Below are 18,182 nucleotides of genomic sequence, written 5' to 3'. Positions count from 1 at the left end.
TTCAGGGGGCTGATGGCTTAGACTTCCAGCCAGACTGGCTGTTCTCCAGCTTCATGGGAACTGCATGAGCAGTGCAGTAGGCCTCAACTCTCCAGACTCTTCTGATTCTGGCCTTCGTACCTCCTGGTCAATACACCTAGTCAAGTGCTCCTCATGTGCTGAAAAACTCCCACATCTTTCTGCTGTTATTTCAACTGCTTATGAGAAAATTCCATTTGGAAGTCACACAGGTACCCCATTTGAGCATTTATAGTGTAATTCACATCAGCTCTCTTCTCCTACCCTCCCAAAACACATTTCTTCCATATACTCTGGGACCATTTAGCCAATAATCTGACAATCACTGCTAATCAAGCCACAAATCCTGCAGACGTGAATAACATGGATGGTAACAATAATATTTATAATAACAATAGATAATAGCTAGCACAAATCAAATGCATTTAACATGCTAGGCCCTGTGGTTGTCAGGAATTAACTCATTTAATCCTCATAAAACCATATGAGCTGGGCAATATTATTATACTTATTTTTCAGACAAGAAAAACATGGCACTGAAGGATTATGATGCCCACCCCAGGTCACACCGACTGTGACGTAGTGGAATCAGAGTTAGGAACTAGTTCATCTGACTCCAGGGACCAAGCTACATGCTTTGCCTGTCTACACATTGTACTTTCCTTAGAATCTCTCTTATTTATTCTCCCCCGCATGTTTTGGCTAACACTTCCAGTTTTCCCTTCTCAAATCTATCCTTCACTTGCCTGTCACGATCATTTTAAACCAGAAATCTGAACATGTGAGTCTCTTGCTTGAAATCATTCAATGAATCCCTGTTACTCTAGTAATACAGTTCAGAATTTAAATTCCAAAGCCCAGCGCAGAGATGCTCTATGGCCTTGCTCTCCCCTCCTCTCCTGTACCAGCCACAAGTAACTTGGTTGTGTGCTTCTCACTCACAGTCTGTTCTTCCACCCCTCTGGGTCTTCCCAGATGATAAGCACTCCCACCACAATGCTTTTCTCTCCCTCCCCTGGCTGGCTGACTTCTCTTATGTGTCATCTCTTCCAAAAAACATTCTCCATTCCTTAGTTTTACTTAGGTACGTCTCATCTATTTCCCCAACTGTAACTCTAGTACACTCTTTCATAGTTGTTCATGCATTTATACATTTATAACTTTTCTCCATGGCACTATAGATTCTTGATGGCAGAACTTCCGCTTTTTTTGACTTTGTAATCCCAGTACCTAAAACAACACTTTCTTGTTAAATAAGGTAGCTGAAATCGTAAGGTGCTGACATTGCAAAGACCTTATTAACTCTTCCCTTAACTCCCTCCCCAGCTACTCTCCCCAGAATAATAATTAAAAATATTAACGATTAAAATGCATGGGAAGTAACGGAGCTATTCAGTATATGCTATCAAACAAATATTTTGCAAAGAGTACCCACAGGAACATGAGAGAAACATCTTTTCTCAGGGAGTAAGGGATGGATATAGGTTTAAATTGGAGGTGATGGGTTTGTGCCTGCCTGGGCTAACAGTTTCAATTCAATAAATAAAAATTGTCAAACTAGTTATTCAAACACTGAATAAGCACAGTATTATCTTTCTATTTATTTATGCTCTGTTTTGAGAACTGGCAAATTAAAAATTAATTAATTAGTGAATATTCTTCAATTAAGGGTCAGCTACCTATATTCATACAGTAGACTTTGCTGAAAATAACACTTCTTAAACACTGTACATATAACACTTCCCGCAGTCTTGTACACAATGGGTATAATCAGAAGTAAATGCCATAAGTGCAGATGAAGATTTAACTACCATTAAGGCTGTCACAGTGTTTTCCAAAATAATAAAAAGATGTAAACATTCTTAATGTCCAAATACTTAGATAAGGTATGGAAGAGCTAATCAATGTGAATATCATAAATCCATTAAAATGATGACATTGAAAATCTTCCCTTGGTACTTACATAAAGGAATGAAAAACTTACATTCACACAAAAATCTTCATCCATTGAAACAAATGTACTATTCTGGTGGGAGATGTTAACATTTTGACCTATAAATTGTTTCTTGGAAATTTTATTAGCATGACTCAATCCCTCAGATTATAGAAACCATTAAGACTGAAGTGTATGTCTCTTAGGACTTAAAGAACATAAAGACCCATAAATCGGCTAGTTAGCAGGCCTAGCCAACTTTATAACAAGGATAACTTTTGATTAAATCAATCAACAGATTCATTTTTATAAGAAGGTAAGTTTGAGAAGAATGAACCATAGGTTCTCATCTTTTTAAAAGCTTCCTTCTCCATCTAATGGAGTCCCTTTGAGAACAATTTCTCTCAAAATCTTTTTTTTATCTATTAACTCTCAGTTCCTCAAAAGCACAGCAGAAGCCTGTTGATCACATAAAGTTACATTTCAAACCTACTGGAGCAAGCGAGAAGACCACTTGGACAGAGGCCTTAGAAGAGGAAGTTAGTGCAGTGGGTAGTCAAGTGAGTTTTGTTTGTTCTCAGTTTTGTCAAGCCCAGGGACAGGAAAGCAGTCCTGGCCCAAGTGCCCTTTAACAGAGACAGGAAATTATGTTGGTTTTAGTTCTCACATTCAACAGAAAAGCTCATGACTACTGATAATCTTATCTCAACAAACCTATTATATATCCAAAGTTTAGGCTGAGCTAAAGTAGCAACAAAACCAACTGAATAAAATGATGCTCATTCATTGAAGTTTCCAGGTAGGCCCACACAATTCATATCTCCAAGCTTTTTATAAGCTGTTTGAATGTTAAATGGAGTGGCATTTTGCTTTAGAATATATGGAAATGGAAACAAATGAGTTTAATATACACAACAGGCTTTGACAACATGACTTCTTCGACAGATGTCCTATACTACTTCCCACACTTCCATCCTTTAAAAGCACAGTCTACTTGCCAAGATATAAACTGTTGCCAATGTTCAGCTGCAAAAGAATTTTCAACAGTAGGAACCGGTAGAAAGAATTAAAACACCTTTTAAGCTTATTTTCAAATAACCAAATGTCTTGTATCAGTATAAGGTCACAAGATGAAAAATAATCATGCCCTAAGTCCTTACTCTGTCAACTAGCTGGTTGAGCAAAGAGGCTGCTGTCTTTGACAAACAAGGCTCTACATTTGGTTTCCAGATGATTTTTAAAAATCTGTTAATTCATTCTTCTGCCCCAGTGAGCCAGCCAACCAGCCAGGCAACATTAGTTGAGCATCTCCTATGTATATACACATAGAAGTGGATTAACTCATATAATTCATTTGATGTTCAATTCATGCATCATAACAGGACTCACTTCAATTGACAACATTATGACATAGAAACAAAAGTGGCAGAGCATCAATGATCCTATTTGAAACCTTATGTGGTTGGCTAACATCACATCAAGCTTAATTCAGCCCACATCATTTATTACTTTATAGTTTTAATACAATTCACTCTCTTTTATAGAGAACTACAAACCACAAGGTGGGAAGATACATGGCTTATTTGTCTTTGAACTCTCCATAGCACCTTGTACACTGCTCTACACAGTTTCACAGTGCCTAGTATATTTCTCTGCACATAGTAGGTGCTCAGTAAATATTTGTAACAAAAAAGACTTGAAGCCATATTTTATCTTCATTGAGTTTTTAAACTGGGAGACTCTACTATTCAGTTTTCCTGAAGAGTATATAGCTATTGTCCTGGAACAATGATTAAATAGCACCTCCTTTTACCCTCAAAAGCATCATTGTTTGAATTATTATCTGGCTCTGGAGCTACACACTTACAAGGTTGCCTCAGCCATTTGGCTGAAAGTATCTCAAAGGCAAAGACTGAGGCTTACTTATTACTGCTTCTCCAGATCTATTTCTGTACCCTACCTCTTCCAGGGTCTGCATTAATGACCCAAGAAAAAATAACAGAAAATAGAGAAACTCATGATGAACTAAATGGACTGGATAAATCTAGAGAAGAAACAAAAGTGGTCCACATGGAGATAAATTAGGCAGGTAAATATTGACCTAGATTTTCTCCTGCACAATTTGGATGATACAAAAGGCATCTCCCTGCATTCAAATCCATATAGCAGTGAAATATCATTGTCACTGTCAAATACCTACATATCTCTGAGTTCATTCAACATAATTCTGGAATTATTTGTAATAGAGGGAAGATCGAGAATGAGGATGTTGATTTCAGGGCCAGGTGACTTCGGTTCACAACCCTGCACTGCCATAAATGGCTTAGGTAACCCTGGGGGAGAAATGACACCTTTCTACTATCAGTTTCCACGACACTTAAGCTTTATCCACTCATTCGACAAATATTTATCAAGTTACTATTCTAGGTGTTAGGAATCCAGTAGCAAACAAAACAGACAAATATTCCTGCCTTTATGGAACTGACATTCTAGTGGAGACAGGTAGATTGACATAAAAATAAGTAAAATATATAAGAGAGGGGATGTGGAGAAAAATACAACAGCAAAGGCGCACAAGTCGTTCAGTGAGAGGGATGAGGAGGGAGGGTGCCTGACTGCATGGAGTCCCCAGGTTAGGGTCGGGGGATGTGGGGTGACTGAGGGGCTGCTATTCCTGTGATGACTAACTCAAAAAGCGATAAAGGGGGAAAAAGGTGAGGAGGCAGGGAGGGGCATGGGCAGCGCTCAGTACAGTATTTGTTAAATGAATAAGTGAGCGAGTGAGTGAACAAATACCTTCAACAGATACTAGCTGCAATACTAAGAGATAGCAAATCTGTCACCTGAGAAAAAAGTTCAATGATGCCAACATGACCTAGAACTTTAGCCATTATTAACATTTTTGCAAGTTCCTAAACTGAAACATCCCTCTTAATTAATGGAAGAGATCCATTTTTTTCTGACATGATTCATTCCTTTGTTGATGGACGATTGCTATGAGTCACTAGATAATTTAATATTCGCAACTGTGATTTAGCAGCCACTTAGAGTTTTCCTGTTAAATTTGATGAATTAATCCCAAATCCAGGTAACATAGAATGTAAAGGCAATTATAGAAAACATAAAGTGATAATAAATTAAGAGTAAATCAGTTACAAGTTGCATATGACCTTATTGACTACCTTACTTATTTAGCAACAGAAAGTGGTGCTAAAATTTTAAACAGCTTTTAAAAATTTTAAACATCTTTACTTATTCCCCTCAGAGAAATAATCAGTTGCAAATTCATGGAATAGTCACTACTGATAACAATTATAGCTAATATCTATTCAGCATTTACTTGGTGCCATCAAGTACTACGCCAAGAATTTTTCATGTAATAGATTTTCGTAGTTGAAAGGTTCATTGGCAGCAGTGGAAACGTAGTCTTCCTCTGATGCACGAACACTCTCCAGGGAGAAACAAGTATCTGGTCCTGGCGTGAGAAATGCCCTGCTTCATGGAGTAGCTTTCTAGTCTTTGAGCATATCAAATATTGAAAAGTTCTTTGTATCAAATTAAGTTTCACCTTTCTAAAAGTGCTACTCCTTAATTCTAGATCTGGAGTCATTCAAAAACAAGACTGTTTTTAATATGACAGCCTATGATTAACTAAAGAGAACTTCTTATTCTCTCCCTTTTCCAGGCCACATTAGTCTCACTTCTTTCGATTGTTCACCATCCTGGCAACATACTTCTGGACTGATTTCTGCTTGTTGATAACCTCTGAAAGGGAGGTATCTGAAATTAATCTACTAGCCCAGGTGTGATATGACTATTGTAAGATAGAGACATTCAGATTTGTTTTTCTGTTCACTATACATCTACGACTGAGGCTTAAGACAGAATTCCTGACATATACTTAATTCATGTACCTTAATTCATGTCCCTTAGGCCTCAACTATCCAATTGAGATTAATTGTGAACTTGAAATTACAGTCATTTCTATTAGTAAGCTTAAATAACTGTTGATCCTGACTTTGCATTTCAAAATATTTACTATCCTTTTCAAGTTCAGGTTTCTGTATATTTGTTTGATCGGATGAATAATCTTCCATTCAGATAAACATTTACTCTTTATTCAGTATTCTTCATCTGTGTTGTTAAACTGGTAACAAACATATTTAACTGCATTTTCGTCCAGCCCACACACATCCATTATATCTACAATTATACCACAAGAGACATTTTCAAATACCTCGCCAAAATAAATATATACTATTTCTACATCATATTTCTAATTTGCCAGTCAAGTCATAGTGAGACTATGACTAATTTTGTGTAAATTGAGAAATGCGAATGGTAACAATGGGCTTTGGGAGCAGACATTTTAATTAACAAGACTGACTATTTTGTGAAAGAGAAGTAAAAGACATAACAGGCAGTTTCTTGGAAGATCATTCAGATATTAAATTGACTTTGTACTATGAGAAACCAATTTAATTGAGTCCAAGGCAGTGTAACTTGTGGGGAACATCAAATAGTGAACACAAATTGGGGAATGAAAGTGTGGTTTGACAACATCAACTGTATATAACAGATAAGTTAGTAACAAATCAGCAAAGTAACAGCTTAATACAAAAGCGAGGAGGTCAAATTGCAACATCAGGGTCATTGAACTCATTCTCCCTTTACAGACTCCTTGATTATATATGACAGCCTACACTCAGTGTGAAGAGTGACACTCAGAGGAAATTCATAGGGGCGTATAATGAGACTGAGAACAAATATTTAAACAAATTGGTACCATTTTGCCTACAGATGAGAAGATGGGTGATTTAATGACATGTTTTGGAGACTTTCTGCAAAGAATAATAATGCCTACTGCATTCCACCTTCTCTTAGGAAATAAGAAAATGTGTGATTTTAAAAAGAAGCAGAGAGAATAGATGCAGCAAAATAGAAAGGTTACCTGATGGTAAAGGGTTATTAATCACTGGGCACTAGGTGAGAAAACATTCAAAATGTCCTCACGGGCTCTTCCATCCACACTCCACTGCCATAGAGGATCACACAGGAAAAGCCCAAGCTAAAAATAGACAGTCTATACATCTGAATTGGGTGTGGGTAGAAGACATTGGCCTGCACCATCTTGAACATGTGCTACCAAAAGCAACTTTTTAAAACCATTTCTCACTGTTTTACATCACAGAAAATCAATCATTTAATCATCATTTATTTTATCCTTACAAAAGCCCAGCAAAGTGGGAAACTTTAAAAGACACAAAAGGAGAATGAAATAGTGCCATCCTCACAAAGCTTACAATATTTTTGAAAATAAAAGTCTTACACACATGAATAAATTTGCAGTCAATGTGAGAGAATACATAGTGTGTGGCTCAAACATAAAATGTTATAAGAGCTCAGAGAAAGCAGAATCAATATCCACCCTGAAGAAAACTAATTCGGTTTACACAGAGTCTTGTACTATACCATTCTAGGCAGGCAACAGAATCCCTGAAAAAAACTGATCACATAGTTTACAGAATATGAATATGATGGTCTGGTCATTTCTCTTACAAATAGACACAAAGGAGTAGATAAAGACATTTATATCCAAGGGCTTACATAATGTTACCTTCAAAGATGGCATATGTTTGCACTTTATTTTTTATTTTCATAAAAAAATGGCAGAATTCCCAAACTGCATGTTCCATTTAGAAAAAAAGTCTGTGCTCTGTTGTTCTCCTTCCAATACAGGAAAATCAATAGTGTAATTACATGGAAACAGAAAAGGCCAGGTCATCTGAATTACCAATGTCATTGCTATTATGAATCACAGAGTATGGTATCTAGAATTTATTTAATGTGATTATTTTGCTATCATGAACAATGTTAATCCCCAAAAGAACAGATGGTACAAACATATTTTAAAGTATTCAATGAGGTATGCTTTTTAAATCACAAATGTGTATTAGCAGAGTGAATACACTTGGCATCCAACCCTTGTTTATGTTTTTGCTCTCATATATTCTAAGAGGTAACCCTAGTCAACTGAGAAGTATCCTTTGACCATCTGGATACAAAGCTGATAGAAAACAGGTAATGGGGGGAAAAGTTACAGAATATGTCTAAAGACTGAAAAAAGAGAGAGAAACAAGAGAATACACAACTTTTCTTGGGTGGTACAATGCTGCAACACTAAAGTGGCAATCTTTTCTTAGCAAGCAACTAAGCGCTAACCCATTTGAGATCAAGTAAGAAAGTACCTAAACCCACTCTCTAGCACCTTTCTTTAATGACACCATCTTCAAATGGAACGTATAAGTTTAGCAAGTTACCTGAATGCTTAGAAGTTCATTTCAAGTGAAATTGTGAGTTGGGAAAAAATAAATTTGCTATCACCTGGTCAAATTCTAATCAAAACATTAGCATCTTAGTTAGAGTACATCCTGATCTTCTCACCACAATTTACCTATCTTCTAGGAACTATTTTCAACTCTTTACAAAGCACTGAACTTGAATTCCAATAGACCTGGAATTACCTCGTTTATTATGTATCAACAATTCTCTACTATATTATGAAAAAAACTCTACATTTTCATTTACCAATACAGACCTGTATTTAAGCCAAGATCAATAAATATAGTCAATTTTAGTGAAAGAAGAATCATTCAATAGCTCATTTTTCATGGACTCAAGAAACATATATCAAGTTTATGCCAGGAAATACTTTTGCAATGGTACTGACATGTGTTGTTGATCTGATTTATGGTGACATGTCCGACATTTCTGATAATTCTGTTCCCAACATTTATATGCCATTAAATTGACCCTATGCAGACTGAATTGCCTGAATATATAGATTCTGTTGTAATTTATCCATAGTTGTAAAGACCATCAATTATTTAATAAGAATTTAAGAAGATTATCTACATGACCTGGATAACACTGATTTAGTCAAAATTATTTGACATCATGCAGACAAGACAATGCATTGAACAAATTGTAACTTTTTAAGTACTTTCAGGCAACATGTAGACATAGCTTAAATCCAGTATCAAATGCTTCAGATTAACTATAGAGTCATAGTTTGGGAATCATGTTACATTGCTTATTTAGGCATGTATATATTTATTTATTTACCTATATATGAAAAGAAAACATAAATCAATTTAGACATAAGTTAGACATAAATCAATACCTCTTTCTGCCTTACAACATAATTTATTTTCAATGGCTAGAAATACTAAAGACAAGCAGAAAGCATAATAAACAGCAATGATTTTAAAAGCCATATTTTGTCACTATCTTCACCCACATAGCCATAATGCAGAGCTGAGTGTTGACTAGGTATAAATGAATTCCCATGGTTGGCTTAAAGATAGAGTCCTCAATAATTAAATAACTGATCTAGTATAATTTGTCAGTTTTTGTTTCTGATATAACAGAGGTATTTGCTTAAAAGCACAATATGGAAATATTCTATTGAAAATAGCATTAAAAATAATTTAATTTGGTCATTGTGCTATGTGTATATATATGTATTATATGATATATATTTAATATAATCCTTTATGTATAAAATATTATATAGACATATATAATCTACAAATCCTTACATTCATTTTAAATAATTACTAAGTAAACTACCTATAAAGTAACAAGAGTTATTCTTCAACTTATATACTATTTTCAAATTCAAATCAGTATTTCCTAAATGATTTATTTCAATAGAAAAATAGAGCTTGCTTGCTAAATGAATAGATGTGTGAATGCTATTAGGACTGAAGATATTTTTGGCAAACCCTTTGGGAACTATCATTAGAGGCCATTTCCAGTATGCACAAGAAAACTGTCTCTTAATTTTATAGTTACTTCCCATTTTGACTCCAAATAGCATCAGCTAACTGGATCAACCACTTTAATCATCAGACTTAATGCCAAAAGTCTTTTGCCAGCTTCATGGAGCCAGATCTACCTTCAGCAGATGGAAATTTGCCATCAATGGATTTAAAAAACATGTTTAGCAAAGGCTCTGAAGGGAAGTTCAATAGAGGAATCCCTGAAACATTTGAACAACGGCAATATCTCTCAAAGACCTTGCTCGTGCAGAGGTTCCCACAGACATCATTTAGGAAGGCTCAAATTCCATTAGATCAACATGTAAGTTATGCTATGTTCTAGTCAATCTGTCTCCCTTCTTTTCCCTTCTGTTCATACACGTGTTTAAAAATAGTAAAGCAAAATCTGTGTAATTTTCATAGTCAATGTCAGACATTTACACTCTATTTAGACTTTTGGGTGGGGCAGATTTTAATTAATGAGTACATGATCAATAAAGTGTCACATCAGAAAGGATGAAAAATAGTTATTGCTTTACACATTCCTTTAGTGACTTTGCATCATGGTGTAGGTGGATTAAGGATTTGTTTTGGGGGGAACTTAAGAAGGGTCAGACTTGCCAGACTGTGGATGTGACATTGGCAGTCTACTACCCCAGTTCTCTGCTGCTGTGAGTTGAGTCAGACTTTGGCAGTGGACAAGCTTGATGATACGTGGACTGCAGCTAATGAAGCTAAATTCAAGAATTTTATCTTCACTCAACAAGACTACAAGTGAATCCATCAGCTTCTCCTTCCCTGATTTGCCTCCTTTTGCTTTTTCATCTAGCAAACTCCCAGTTATTCGTCAAGATTCCACTGTGATTTCTACATTTGCAAGCTAGCTTGCTGGATTGGTGATGTCTTTCTTGGTGTGCAGGTGGGAAGGCAAACACTCCTTCCTTTGTCTATTAATTCGCTAACAGTTAATTAATGCTTATTAGGGTACCAACCACATGCCAGAGTCTCAGGTTCCCGACTATCACATTGCTCCTGCCCTCAAAAGGTCCACCATTGAGTGAAGGAGACAAGTAAACCATGCACAGCACGTTGTGTAAAGCACTACTGAATAGATGTGTGGGGTTTTAAACACAGCTAAGAAGAAAAGGATGAGTAATTAGTCAGAATGAGGAAGTAACATTAGGTATAGCATTAGAGGCAGTACATGTTAAAAACTTTAAGTAGCTTTTGTAATTAATTTGGAAAAATGTGATATGCCGTGTTATTGACAAAATATTTAAGAGGTAACAAACCCATTTCCTGCCTTGTCGATGCCAAGTTTGGCCATGCAACTTGCTTTGGCCAACGGCATGTGGGTGGAAGAGATTTGTGGCATATCTGAACAGAAGCTTTTAAGGCCATCTGGTGGCCCTGCCACCTCCCCATTTCTTCTGCCTTCTCAGAATGGGCAGTTCATTTGGGGTTGGTTCTAGAATGAAAAGAATAGGGAACAGAGCAATATTGACCAGCCAAAGACGTGCAACAGAGCAAGAAATAAAACTGTGGTCATAGCCACTGAAATATCACGGTGTTTTTTTTTTTTTTTTTTTACCTTAGCATAACTACTTTTAAATTTACTGAAACAAAGAAGATCATAGTAGTCAGGGGTCAATTGCAGGAAGACATTTGTATTTTCTTTATTTAAAGCAGACTGACAAATGGATTTTGAATTGGTAAGGATTAAAGCATTTTGTAAAATAAAGTGGTACTCCCTCTAATTATTCATGAGGCTTTTGATAATAAATTTTAAGAAGATTCTCTAGCTGTGATTTGAAGCAGGAATCTTTGTGCCCTGCTCCAACGTTCCCTCAATCACACTGAGGAGGTTTTCCCTATTTCCCTTCTCCGTGTCCCTTTCTCTGTTCTCTGGGCTCTGTTCTTCCCCCTGCCTCTGCCTACTAGTTACTGCACTAGTAAGCAGTGCTTGGGAGTGCAGGCTGAGCTGGGAATGAAGTCCCTTGAATTTTCAACACATCAGGATATTGTTTCCAGTATTATCATTAAGACAATAAATATAGTAAAATTTACAACAGAAGTAATTGCAGTCACAATTCAGAGAACAATCTTTTCAGTACTGAAGTCTCAAATGTGTGTGTGTATTTTTTTTTACCCCCAAGCCCACACAAGAGAGCAAAGGGAAAAATGCTGTAGTTTGGGAACATCAACAACAAAATCCTTTCCCCACATGAGTGGGTGATAACCCTGTACTTACCATTCACTTGTCTCCTGACTCAAATCCAGGTTGAAAGACATGGCTTCACAAATGTGAAAGATTACCCATTGAAAAGCAATGCTTTTGATGCACCCAAACATACAAATACTAATACCATTTGCAATCTCAAGCTCAGATGTGAGCAGCTTCAGTGCCCCCTCACCCAGGGAGGGTTCCATTTGGTCCAGTATCTTCCTGGTTTACCTGAGATAGTCATGCTTTTACCTGTGGCTGGGTTTACTCTTGCTTTAATGTGAAATTAGTAATAGTCCGTCTTTTACTTCTGGACAGCAAATTATTCAGTCTCCAAATCTAAGAGATCTTAGGCCCAGGAAAATTTGTGCCAGGAATTTTCCAGAGCATTGTCCTCTAAGAGGCATGTATAGTTTTCTTCTTATCTACCTCCCCTGACAAAAAGTTCTAAAAAAAAAAAAACTTTTAAAATATCCTACTCAACAAAGTCTTGATCTCACTGTACAAAGTACTCCTTATTTAACCTAGAGCCTGCATATCAATTGTTCACACTGAGCTCCCTCGCTTCCCTCCCTTCTTTTGCCTGTCACACATTATTTTGCTCAGAGAGTTCATGGCTTCCTTCAAAGGACAGAGAAATATATCAAGTGATTGGGGTTTAGGATTCAAAAGAACAACCTTCTTTTCAGTACTTTAAAAATACCTACATTCTTAACTTGGTTAAACTGTGTAGGTTTTCTCAGCGTATGCCTCTTGGTAGGGTGATGTTGTGGTGCGTAACAAGTTGAGAGTAGCGGGAAAAAGCCACTTACCCACTTACTTCGTGGTCCGCCCTCACTCCCATAAAATGACTTGATTTGTATGACACTATTTGTAAGACTTTAAAATTTTTTTAAATTTTATTTTATGTTTTTAAATGACAAATAATTGTACATATTCATAGTGTACATAGTGAGGTTTGGGAACATAGTGATGTTTCGATATATATAACGTATGGTGATCAGATCAGGGTACTTAGCATATCCATCATCTCAAACAGTTATCATTTATTTGTGTTGGGAACATTCCTTCTTCTAGCTATTTGAAACTATATAATATATTATAGTTAACTATAGCCTCCTACAGTATAGAACTCTAGAACTTATTCCTCCTGTTTAGCTGTAATTTTGTATCCTTTAACAAATCTCTCCCTATCTCTCCCTTTCCCCTACCCTTCCCGGTCTCTAGTATGCTCTATTTGCAGGATTTTTAAAAAGCAAAAATTTGGACTAATATCTAACATTTCAGTTGCCCACAGTCACATATATCTTTATCAAATGGCAACTGACTAGCAGAGTTCAGTTTCAGGGTGGAATTTGCCATTTAGCAGTTATTTTTCCAACATTCCAGTTATATGTACCATGCTGACATCCAGAGCAATTCAACTTCTGGTTTATTTTAAGATAAAATGCTAAACTAAAAGCTCTATTCTGACTGTGTAAATGATCAGAGAGTGCCAACTGATTAGCATTTTTAAGGCAAAGAATTTGGAAGAGATGATATGTTATGCACATCACACTTAGTGTGAAAGAAAGTCATATATTTGCTAATGTTTTTGTGGCACTACAATCTTTCTCTGATCTATAAACTGCATGTAAAATTGACGGTTGTGTTATTCAGGGTTATTTTTCTTTAAAAAATGTCTTAATTTGTATCAAGTTCACTACTCAATTTATCAATCTGTCCATATTGGCTGGTAACAAAAGGAACCTGGCAGATCATCATCTTAGCACTGTTTCCATGTAGTGGTCAAAAGGGTGACTTAGTATTCTAGAGAGGTTTATCAGCACACTGAATAAAGGGAAGGAGGCAGGGCTGCTGGTATTGCTTAGACAGCTATAACCCAAGCACCATGCATATACTTTTAAATTCTAACAACTATTAATCAGCTCTCTCTCCCATTTTATCCAAAGACTATAGCAAATGTCCTTTCTTTCTTCTCAAACACTTGAGTCCCCACTTCCCACACATAGCAGATGATATTCCTACTCAAAGAGAAAATAGTAACCATCGAAAAGGAACATTCTCCATGTCCAGCCATCAAAGAGACAAACTCGTCTACACCCACATTTCCATTTTCCCTCCTGTTACCACCTCGGGCAAATACTTCCACCTGTGCTTTGGACCTCAGTCGCCCTCACATGCTCGCTCAGCTTCAGCCATCATTCCCTTACTCTTTTCTCCCTCTTTACCAAGTCCTTTCCATAAGAATTCAAATGAAACCGATTATTCCCACTGTAAATAAAGTTCCCCTCAATTCCTACTTCTCTGTCAAGATACTTCTTACCTCCTCCTCACTCTGAGCCTAATTTCTTGAAATAATTTCATTTATATCCACTGTCTTAATTCTCCCTTCATACTTACACCTCAACCCACTTCAATCTGGTTTTTGCTCCCACTACTATGGAAATTTTTCTCACTGGGTCATCAACCTACCTACATTTCACTAAATCCAATGAACATTTCCAAAACTGTTGGCCACTCCCTTTTTTCTGAAATACTGTTTTCCTTTGGCTTCCATAGCATCTAATTTTCTTGGTTTTCTTTGTAACTCTCTATTCACTTTTTTGTTTCTTTTTCAATCTCTTCTTCCACTCTCCCCTTCCAATGCTGGCATTTCTCAGGGCTGAGACAGGGCTCTCTTGCTCTCCTAATCTTGCACACCCTCTAGTTGATCTTATTGACTCAAATAACTTCCATGACCATCTGTGGATAGACAGCTCCCAATCAATTTCACTGGTTTGGATCTGTTTCCTGAGAAACATACTCAGCATACCTAGCTCCTGGACAGCTCCACCTGGAGATGTCCCATCTATACCTCAAGCTCAACCATGGAAATCTCCCTCCTCCAGTATTTTCTCTTGCTGTGACTTGCAGCCGTTCCACCCAGTTGCCCTGTTTTGAGTCCTGGAAACAATTATAACTCCTTCCTCAACCTTGTCTCCTAGAGCCTATCAGTTACCAAGACATGCAGGTCAACCTCTTACCTCTACCTCTCAAATCAACTCCCTTTTCTCCATTGCCTGTGCCATCATTTTGTTCCATGCCAACATTTGCTGTCTGCAACAGTCTTCTAAATGGTTCCAAGCCTCTGTTCCAAACAATTCTGTACAATGCAGCCACTGACATTAGGAAACACAAATGCCCATGTAATTCCACTGCAATGTCTTCCACCTGGCTTGAGAGCCCTCTAATATTCTTGCCCCTCCTTGTTCTCTCATACTTCACACTCTAGCTATCTATGTCTTTAGTCCCTAAAATGTGCCTCATTTCCTCTCCCCTTGCACATGATCTAGAATATTCTTCCTTTTCTCCATGGATAGATTTCTATTCACACTCAAGATTTCAGACTAAATTTTACCTTCTTAGGTAAACCTTTATTGACTATTTCTGATAAAGAGTTTACCTCTATCACTTATATCAAGGCTTTATCCAACAGGATCCAACTAAGAAAAGAGAAACACTCTACATATGTCAAAAGGAGTGAATTTAACATATATAATTCATTACACTTGTAATGGAAGAGTTGAGATGCCAGATAGGGGGCTCTGCAGAAACCCAGAGATTAGGAACAACTGATACTACGATCAGCCCTGGTCTACAGGGAGAAAGGACGGCTGATGTTTCCAGGGCATAGGGTCACCTGACTGATGCTGGAGTAATGGAGGAGACAGAGCTACTGCCTGAGACGCTGCCTCAGGCAGACAAAGGGAAACATTCTGGATTCCCTCTTTCTCCCTCTCTCTAAATGCCCAACAGTGCCTCCAATGTGCAGCAGCCACCTAACAATCAGTGGGCACAGAAGCCTGGAAACCACAGCCTTCAGAGGTCAACCTCTGGCAATAAAGGGCAGAGAGAAGAGGCAAGATATAAATCTGAGAATAAACAGGCGAAAGGCCACCACAAAAGCATTCATTACATTTAATGTCATTACTTCCTAGAATTTTTTTTCTACCATAAACTGTAAGATCTATGAGGGCAAGGACTATAGTTTATCTGGCTTATCAGGTTTTCTCTTTTAAATAGCAAAGTAACTAATATAAGCATAACTTATTTTATTGTATTTCACTTTATTGTGTTTCACATTTTAGTTTTTACAAATTGAAGGTTTGTGGTACTTTTTCATGGAGCAAGTCTGTTGGCCCCATTTTTTTCAGCAGCACATGTCCACTTTGTGTTTCTATGTCATATTTTGGTAATTCTCACAATAGTTCAAACTCTTTCATTATCATTACATCTGTTATGGTGATCTGTGATCAGTAATCTTTGATATTACTATCATAACATGAACCACCCCCACATAAGATGGTAAACTTAATCCATAAATGTTGAGTGTGTTCTGACTGCTCCACAAATTGGCTGTTCCCCTGTCTGTCTCCCTCTCCCCAGGCCTCCCTATTCCATTTCAATATTCAACAATGTTGAAATTAAGCCAATTAATAACTCTATAATGGCTGCTAAGTGTTCAAGTGGAAAGGGAGAGTCACAAGTCTCTCACTTTAAAACAAAAGTTTGAAATGATTAAGCTTAGTGAGGAAGGCATGTCAAAAGCCAAGATAGGCCAAAAGCTTAGCCCTTGTGCCAAATAGTTAGCCAAGTTGTGAATGCAAAGAAAAAGTTCTTGAAGGAAATTAAAAGTACTACTTCAGTGAATACACACTAGAGAGAAGTCAATGCCTGACTTCAAAGCTTCAAAGGACAGGCTCTTTTGTTAGGGGCTAATACAGCTGGTGACATTAAGTTGAAGCCAATGATCATATACCATTCTAAAAAGCCTAGGGCTATTAAGAATTATGCTAAATCTACTCTGTGCTCTACAAATGGAACAACAAAGTCTGAGGATGACAGTAAATCTGTTTACCCCATGATTTACTGAACATTTTAAGCCCAGTGTTGAGATCTACTGCACAGAAAAAAAGATTCCTTTCAAAATATTACTATTCATTGACAATATACCTGGTCATCCAAGAGATCTGATTTTCTTTTCATGCCTGCTAACACAACATCCAATCTGTAGCCCATTGATCCAGGTGTAATTTTGACTTTCAAGTCTTGGTGTTTAAGAAATACATTTTATAAGGCTATAGCTGCCATATATAGTGATTCCTCTAATAGACCTGGGAAAAGTAAATCGAAAACCTTCTAGAAAGGATTCACTATTCAAGATTTCATTAAGAACATTTGTGATTCACAGGAGGAGGTCAAAATATCAACAGTAATAGGAATTTGGAAGAAGTTGATTCAAACTCTCATGGATGACTTTGAGGGGTTCAAGACTTCAGTGGAGAAAGTAACTGCAGATGTGGGAAAAATAGCAAGAGAAATAGAATTGAAAGTAGAGCCTGAAGATGTGACTGAATTGCTGCAATCTCATGATAATACTTGAATGGATGAGGAGGCACTTCTTATGGATGAAGCAAAGACAGGGGTTTCTTGAGGTGGAATCTGTTCCTGGTGAACATGCTGTGAACACTGCTGAAATGACAACAAAAAGATATAGAATATGACATAGACTTAGTTGATAAAGCAGGGACAGGGTTTGAGAGGACTGACTTCAATTTTGAAAAAAATTCTACTGTGGGTAAAGTGCTATCCAACAGCATTGCATACTATAGAGAAATCTTTCCTGTAAGAAAGAATCAACCTATGTGGCAAACTTCATTGTCATCTTATTTTAGGAAGTTGCCACAGCCACCCCAACTTTCTGCAACCACCACCCTGATCAGTCAGCAGCCATTAACATTGAGGCAAGACCCTCCACCAGCAGAAAGATTATGACTCACTGAAGGCCGGATGATCGTTAGCATTAAAGTACTTTTCAGTTAAGGTAAGTATATTGTTTTAGACATAATGCTATGGCACACTTAATAGAATACAGTATATATAAATATAACTTTTATATGCACTGGGAAACCAAAAAATATTGTATGATTTGCTTTATTGCAATATTTGCTTTATTGCTGTGGTCTGGAACTCAACCTGCAATATTTCCGAAGTACACCTGTATTTAAGAGGCATTCAGTAAAAATTGGCTGAATGAGTAAATGAATGCAATACTATTGTTCAAATTTTCAGATGGGTAGAATGAGACCCAGAGAGAAAAAGTAATGGCCTACAGTCCCACAGCTAGGAAGAGGTGAACTTT

This window comes from Propithecus coquereli, unplaced genomic scaffold, assembly GCF_000956105.1.
Source record: "Propithecus coquereli isolate 6110/MARCELLA unplaced genomic scaffold, Pcoq_1.0 Scaffold415, whole genome shotgun sequence".
Classification (NCBI taxonomy): Eukaryota; Metazoa; Chordata; class Mammalia; order Primates; family Indriidae; genus Propithecus; species Propithecus coquereli.
Note: the sequence above shows the minus strand (reverse complement) of the source record.